The sequence below is a fragment of the Hippopotamus amphibius genome, chromosome 13 (genome assembly GCF_030028045.1).
Source record: "Hippopotamus amphibius kiboko isolate mHipAmp2 chromosome 13, mHipAmp2.hap2, whole genome shotgun sequence".
Classification (NCBI taxonomy): domain Eukaryota; kingdom Metazoa; phylum Chordata; class Mammalia; order Artiodactyla; family Hippopotamidae; genus Hippopotamus; species Hippopotamus amphibius.
The window spans coordinates 29,627,694-29,635,521 of NC_080198.1; positions in this window are offsets into that span (position 1 = coordinate 29,627,694).

Genomic DNA, 7,828 nt, shown 5'->3' on the forward strand with positions numbered 1-7,828 from the left:
AAGTGGGGTTTATCCCTGGGATGCAAGGATTCTTCAATACACACAACTCAATCAACGTGATACATCATATCAACAAATTGAAGGATAAAAACCATATGATCATCTCAATAGATGCAGAAAAAGCTTTTGACAAAGTTCAACACCAATTTATGATACAAGCTCTCCAGAAAATGGGCATAGAAGGAAATTACCTCAACATAATAAAAGCCATATATGAGAAACCAAAAGCCAACATCATTCTCAATGGGGAAAAACTGAAAGCATTCCCTCTAAGAACAGGAACAAGACAAGGGTGTCCACTCTCACCATTATTAGTCAACATAGTTTTGGAAGTTTTAGCCACAGCAATCAGAGAAGAAAAAGAAATAAAAGGAATCCACATTGGAAAAGAAGAAGTAAAATTGTCACTCTTTGCAGATGACATGATATTATATATAGAAAACCCTAAAGACTCTACCAGAAAACTGCTAGCACTAATTGATGAGTTTAGTAAAGTAGCAGGATACAAAATTAATGCACAGAAATCTCTTGCATTCCTATACACTAACAACGAAAGAGCAGAAAGAGAAATTAAGGAAACTCTCCCATTTACCACTGCAACAAAGAGAATAAAATACCTAGGAATAAACCTGCCTAAGGAGGCAAAAGATCTGTATGCAGAAAACTTTAAGACACTGATGAAAGAGATCAAAGATGACACAAACAGATGCAGGGACATACCATGTTCCTGGATTGGAAGAATCAACATCGTGAAAATGACTGTACTACCCAAAGCCATTTACAGATTCAATGCAATCCCGATCAAATTACCAATGGCATTTTTCACAGAACTAGAACAAGAAATCTTACGATTTGTATGGAAACTCAAAAGACCCCAAATAGCCAAGGCAATCTTGAGAAACAAAGATGGAGCTGGTGGAATCAGGCTTCCTGACTTCAACTATACTACAAGGCCATAGTGATCAAGACAGTATGGTACTGGCACAAAAATAGAAAGGAAGATCAATGGAACAGAATAGAGAACTCAGAGGTAAGCCCAAACACATATGGGCACCTTATCTTTGACAAAGGAGGCACGAATATACAATGGAAAAAAGACAGCCTCTTCAATAAGTGGTGCTGGGAAAATTGGACAGCTACTTGTAAAAGAAGGAAATTAGAACACTTCCTAACACCATACACAAAAATAAACTCCAAATGGATTAAAGACCTACATGGAAGGCCAGACACTATAAAACTCCTAGAGGAAAACATAGGTAGAACACTCTATGACATCCATCAAAGCAAGATCCTTTTTGACCCACCTCCTAGAATCATGGACATAAAATCAAGAATAAACAAATGGGACCTCATGAAACTTAAAAGCTTTTGCACAGCGAAAGAAACCATAAACAAGACTAGAAGGCAACCCTCAGAATGGGAAAAAATAGTTGCCTATGAAACAACGGACAAAGGATTAACCTCCAAAATATACAAGCAGCTCATGCAGCTTAACATTAAAAAAGCAAATAACCCAATCCACAAATGGGCAGAAGACCTAAATAGACATGTCTCCAAAGAAGACAACAGATGGCCAACAAACACATGAAAAGATGTTCAATATCACTAATTATCAGAGAAATGCAAGTCAAAGCCACAATGAGGTATCACCTCACACGGATCAGAATGGCCATCATCACAAAATCTGGAAACAACAAATGTTGGAGAGGGTGTGGAGAAAAGGGAACTCTCCTACACTGTTGGTGGGAATGTAAGTTGGTACAGCCACTATGGAAAACAGTTTGGAGGTTCCTTAAAAAACTGAAAATAGAGCTACCATATGATCCAGTAATCCCACTCCTGGGCATATACCCAGAGAAAACCATATCCAAAAAGAAACACGTACCATAATGTTTATTGCAGCACAATTTACAAGAGCCAGGACATGGAAGCAACCTAAATGCCCAGCAACAAATGAATGGATACAGAAGATGTGGCATATATATACAATGGAATATTACTTAGCTATAAGAAGGAATGAGATGGAGCTATATGTAATGAGGTGGATAGACCTGGAGTCTGTCATACAGAGTGAAGTAAGCCAGAAAGAGAAAAACAAATATTGTATGCTAACATATATATGTAATCTAAAAAAGAAAAAAAAATGGTACTGATGAACCCAGTGACAAGACAAGAATAAGGATGCAGATGCAGAGAATGGACTGAAGGACACAAGGTTGGAGGGGGCGGGGGGTGAAGGGGAAGCTGGGACGAAGTGAGAGAGTAGAATAGACATATATATACTACCAACTGTAAAATAGCCAGTGGGAAGTTGCTGTACAACAAAGGGAGTTCAACTCGATGATGGATGATGCCTTAGAGGGCCGGGATGGGGAGGGTGGGGGGGAGTTGAGGGAGGGAGGGAATATGGGGGTATGTGTATAAATACAGCTGATTGACTTTGGTGTACCTCAAAAACTGGTACGAAACTGTAAAGCAATTATTTTCCAATAAAAAAAAAAGTAATGGCTTAAAATTTCCTCAAATTTCATGACTGGCAGAATTTATAGATATAATATGCTAAATGAATACCAAGCAGAGTGAAAACAAAGAAGCCTATGCCAAGGCTTGTTGTAGTTGAGCTTTCAAAAACTAAAGTTAAACTGTATATCTTATAAGCAAGAGAAAAAGGCGTATAGAGAGGAAAAAATGAATTATATTATTAACAGCTGACTTCTCATCAGAAACCACATAGGCCAGAAGGAAAAAAAAAAGTGGAACAATAATTTTAAAGTGCTGGGGAGAAAAAAATAAAACAAAAAACCTGTTAAGTCAGAATTCTATATCCAGTAAAAATATTCAAAAATGAAGATAAAATAAAGATACTTTCAGCTAAAATAAAATGAGAAAACCCTTATCCTCAGATTTCCACTACTGTAAACTCTCACAAAATTCTTGAGGTTGAAGGACAATCATACCAGATGAAAAGTTACATTTTTAGAAAAGAAAAAGCATCAGAAATGTTAAATATCTAGGTGTATGCAAAAAATTTTTCTTTGCTTTTTGCTTTTCTCCTCTTTTTTTTTTTTATAAACCATAAAAACATTTCAAGCAAAAAAAACAAAACATTATTTTGTAGGGTTTATCATGTATGTAGCCTTAATTCATAAAATATATATTTAAAAACATGAAGCATAAAAGATGGGGGATGAAGAGTTGCAAGTTTTCTATAGTTTACTTGAAGCAGCATGATGTTAAATGTAGGTAGACTATGAAAACTTATGGATCTTTAAGTGTAACTCCCAAAGCGGGCCACTGAAATAATAATGCAAAGAAGTGTAGCAAAATATCAATAGAAGGAAAGTTGATACTGTCTGGAGAGGAGGGGGATAAGGTGGAGCAGCAGGAAGATCCTGGGATCATCTCTTCCCACTGACACACCAAAACTACAACTATACATAGAGCAACTATCTCTGAGAAGACCTGAAGACTAGCAGAAAAGATTTTCTGCAACTAAGGATAAAAAGCAAAAGCCACATTGAGAGGGGTAGGAAGGGCATAGATGCAGTCTGGCCAGGACCCACAAACCCTGGCAAGGCAACACACAGGCGGGAGGGATATCACAGCTACAGAGGATCTCCCTAAGGAACAAGCTACATCAGGCTTCCCAGCCTGGGGGATCTGTACCAGGAATACAAGCCTCCATAATATCTGGCTTTGAAAACCAGTGGAGCTTATTTATATCCAGGAGAGCCAGAGGGCTTTAGGAAACTGGGACTCCACTCTTGAAACGTGTGTGCAAAAATTCACTCACTCAAGTCCCAGCCCAGAGGCAGCAGTTTGAAAAGCACCTTACTCATACCTGAAAGAGATTCATTGACTAATTTTAGGTCATATCCCACAGGAGCAGGGATCTGTTGGAACTTTCTCTGGATACTAAGGGAGTAGCAGTCACCAAAATCTTTTGCTCACCTAGCTGGCCCAGGACTGGCAGGTGCCAGTTTTGACTCTACCCATCTACATTATGGGCAGATGACCCAAATAAACATTCTTCCAAAGACAGAAAGAAGGCCAATAGATACATGAAAAGATGCTCAACATCACTAACCACCAGGGAAAAAATGTCAGAATGGTTTACAAAGAAAAAAAGATCCCAATGTATATGGCATATAGAAAATGCACTTTAAATATAAAGACATATATGAACTGAAAATAAATGCTTGGGACAAAACACATCACAAAGACAATATCATGAGAAGACTGGAATGGCTGGCTTCTGGATACCCATCTATGGAAGCACTGTCCTAACTACTTTTCTGATGGTGTTCCCATCACCAGTAGTTAGTGTGGGAGGTCAACCAGGACAGCTCTTGCACACAGTCTGCCCTGTACCACCAGACTCAAACTCATCATGTAATCTCTCAATCCCGCACTTACTGATTCTTAATTAAATTCATGCCTTAAATGTCTTTGAAATTCAGAATATTTTTCTTTATTCTGGTAAACATCTAACTAATTTATATATCTCAAGTATAACTTCTAAAATATTCATCAAGTATCAAATGTGTGCGAAGTTTGGAGGTAAGGCTATGAGGCTAAAAAGATGACTAAGATAATCATCTCATAGCTCTTGTGAAATGAAGTAGGAAATATAATAAACAAACAAGAACAAGTACAGTTCTTTGCCTGCTATCTAGTAAGGATAAGCTAGGAACACAGAAATTATAAAAATTACATATTATAGATGAGGTACCATAATGCTCAATTTTCAGGATTTTCAACTGAGGGTGAAGAAGGGTACACTTTTTTAACCCAAATATATCCCCCTAGAGAGTCTGATATGCCCATTCTGCTCCCGCCTCCAACCAACAGATGGGGAGAAATGCTGCCAAAGTGGTTTACTGCCTTTGATGGAAGACCTTCATACACCTCATATTTCTTATAGCTAAAGAATGGTAAAAACTTAGGCTATGTACAATTATTTTCTAGTTAAGTACACATATATTAATGGTATATTGGAGTTTCACATGAAGTACAATATAGTAATATAGACAAAATTATGATGCATTAAATGTACATTCTGGGACTTCCCTGGAGGCGCAGTGAGTAAGAATCTGCCTGGGGACACGGGTTCAATTCCTGGTCTGGGAAGACCCCACGTGTCTCGAAACAACTAAGCCTGTGCACCATGACTACTAAGCCTGTGCTCTAGAGCCCTCGAGCCACAACTGTTGAGCCGCCATGCCACAACTACTGAAGCCCACACACACCTACAGCCCCTGCTCCGCAACAAGAGAAGTCACTGCAATGAGAAAGCTGCACACCGCGATGAAGGGTAGCCTCTACTTGCCACAACTAGAGAAAGCCTGTGTGCAACAACAAGGGCTCAACACAGCCAATAAATTAATTTAAAATTAATTAAAATTAATTAATTTTAAAAAATGTACATTCCATCATTTTGAATTTTTACTCCTTTGACTCAAATTCCATGGTTATGTTTCCAACAAAGCACGAACACCAACCACAGACCCATCAACACATATAAAAGGCTTAAGGATATTCAAACTACGTGTATAGATCCACATGCCAAATAACATAAATACAGCATGAGGGGTTACTCAAGTAGAGCAAAATACATGACCTAGGTCACAGTTAACTGAGTGACCCTGGAGATCTTTGGCTGTGTCCTGAACTGCTGAATGTTGTAAAAGTCAGGTTAGATGAGTTAGCTGTTATTACAAGCTATTTTGGTATTTAAATACAAGCAGAAGCTATTAACTAGAATCATATTTTCACGGGAAAGAAAAGCATAGATTAATTTTTCTCAGAGTTATCCACAGGGCGGGGACTAGAGCGAGACGAATGCCTCACTCTAGTCCCAGATGACTAAAGCCTACTTAGTGGGTCCACATACATGAAAATCAAATTTCTCCCATCTACCTGGTGGCAACCATCCCAATAATAGGGACTACTGCTCTTGTTTAACTGCAGAGACTCAAATCTCCCGCACTTGCCCTAAAAAACTAAAATAACAGAAATAAACAGAACCAAGAGTGTTAAAGAGATTCTGGTTGATCATAAATAGATTCAAATATTTTCAGTTAGTTGAGTTGTGTTTACATGATGCAAGGTCATCAGTTGATTGGGTTAATTTAGTCCAAGAGTTGACCAAAAGTTTCTAAAAGAGAAAAAAAAAAAGTGACATCTACCATCATATTGAATTGTAGTCAGATAGGTGTCAGCCCTTTAGCTGTCTTCACAGAATACTGAACAGAGATGAAGTCTACTATGAAAATGGTAACTTCAGGTGTCAAATCAATATCCACGTGCACATAGCAAAGCATCCCACAGAAACTGGACACTGGTGAATTTAAGCTGATTTTGAAATGTTAAATCCATAAATACATATGACCATTTACTTTTTTAAACGTTTGCATTTAAATGTTAAAATCTGGTATTTGTAACAAGAGATGTTGGGAAGCTTCCTATTAAATTTCTTTGACTATTTTGGTGTGCGCAGGAAAACTTTTTTTCTTTTCAAATTATAAATTTAACATATTTTCATATAGATAACTCTAATACTACAGAAGAGTCAAAAAGCAGAAAGAAATCTCCCGTAATCCTACTGCCCAAAGGCAACCATATTGTTCATTTAGATATATTTTCTTCTAATCATTTTCTTTCCATTTTATAGGTAAGATTATGGTAGGCCATTGCTACATTATCCCTGTGGCTTGATACTACCATTTTCTTTGTATTTATTTAAAAGGCAATTCCTTCATATTTTCAGATGTTATTACTTAAAAATCATGGTAGTGTACACTTGGAAAAACTCTTGGAAGAACTATGAGATAATGCTGTTAACAAAGGACTAGAAATATACTGCCAACAGCCTACCATGTCAATTCCATGCTTGAGAAATCTGACATCAGACATGTATTTCTTTTTTTTTAAATAAATTTATTTATTTATCTATTGGCTGCATTGGGTCTTTGTTGCTGCATGTGGGCTTTCTCTAGTTGTGGAGACCAGGGGCTACTCTGTTGTGGTGCATGGGCTTTTCACTGCGGTGGCTTCTCTTGCTGCAGAGCAAAGGCTCTAGGCACACAGGCTTCAGTATTTGTGGCACATAGGGCCAACAGTAGTGGCTCATGGGCTCTAGAGTACAGGCTCAGTAGTTGTGACATATGGGCTTAGTTGCTCCTCCGCATGTGGAATCGAACCCAGGGATCGAACCTGTGTCCCCTGCATTGGCAGGCAGATTCTTAACCACTGTGCCACCAGGGAAGCCCCCAGATATGTATTTCTATATCTAGGCAACTATGACCACAAATTTTATCTCCAAAGAAGTTTCAGAAAAAATTATCATGTATGTCCTGCTATTTTCTTGCATGGTCCACCTAAAGTGATTCATTAGCAATAAGCTCTCAAAATAAAGGATTTTTTGTTATTATGTTATTTGTGTTTTTAAAAAGAGCCAGTTAGGAAGTATAACACATACATGTTTTCCTATGAAAATCTACTATCAATGGTACCAGTTTGGCAGACCTAAATGACCTGTAGAGGATGACTGTCTTCTTCATCAGAGCCAGAGTGTAATTAACCCCCACAACAATAACCTTAGCCCAAGAAAGCAGTGAAGAAAGTTGGGAATGATCCAGCTGAACCCCAGATGTTAAGGTTGGGAACATTCCAGAGCTCTGCATCTGGAGGTATCTACTGCCAAACCAGTCCCATCTGTAACAAAGGTGATAAATTCCTCTCTCAGAGGAGAGGAAACCAGAAAAGGTAAAACAATATTGCATAGTCAGGTTTTTAGCAGCCAGTACCATTTCCCCTGTGAGCCTTC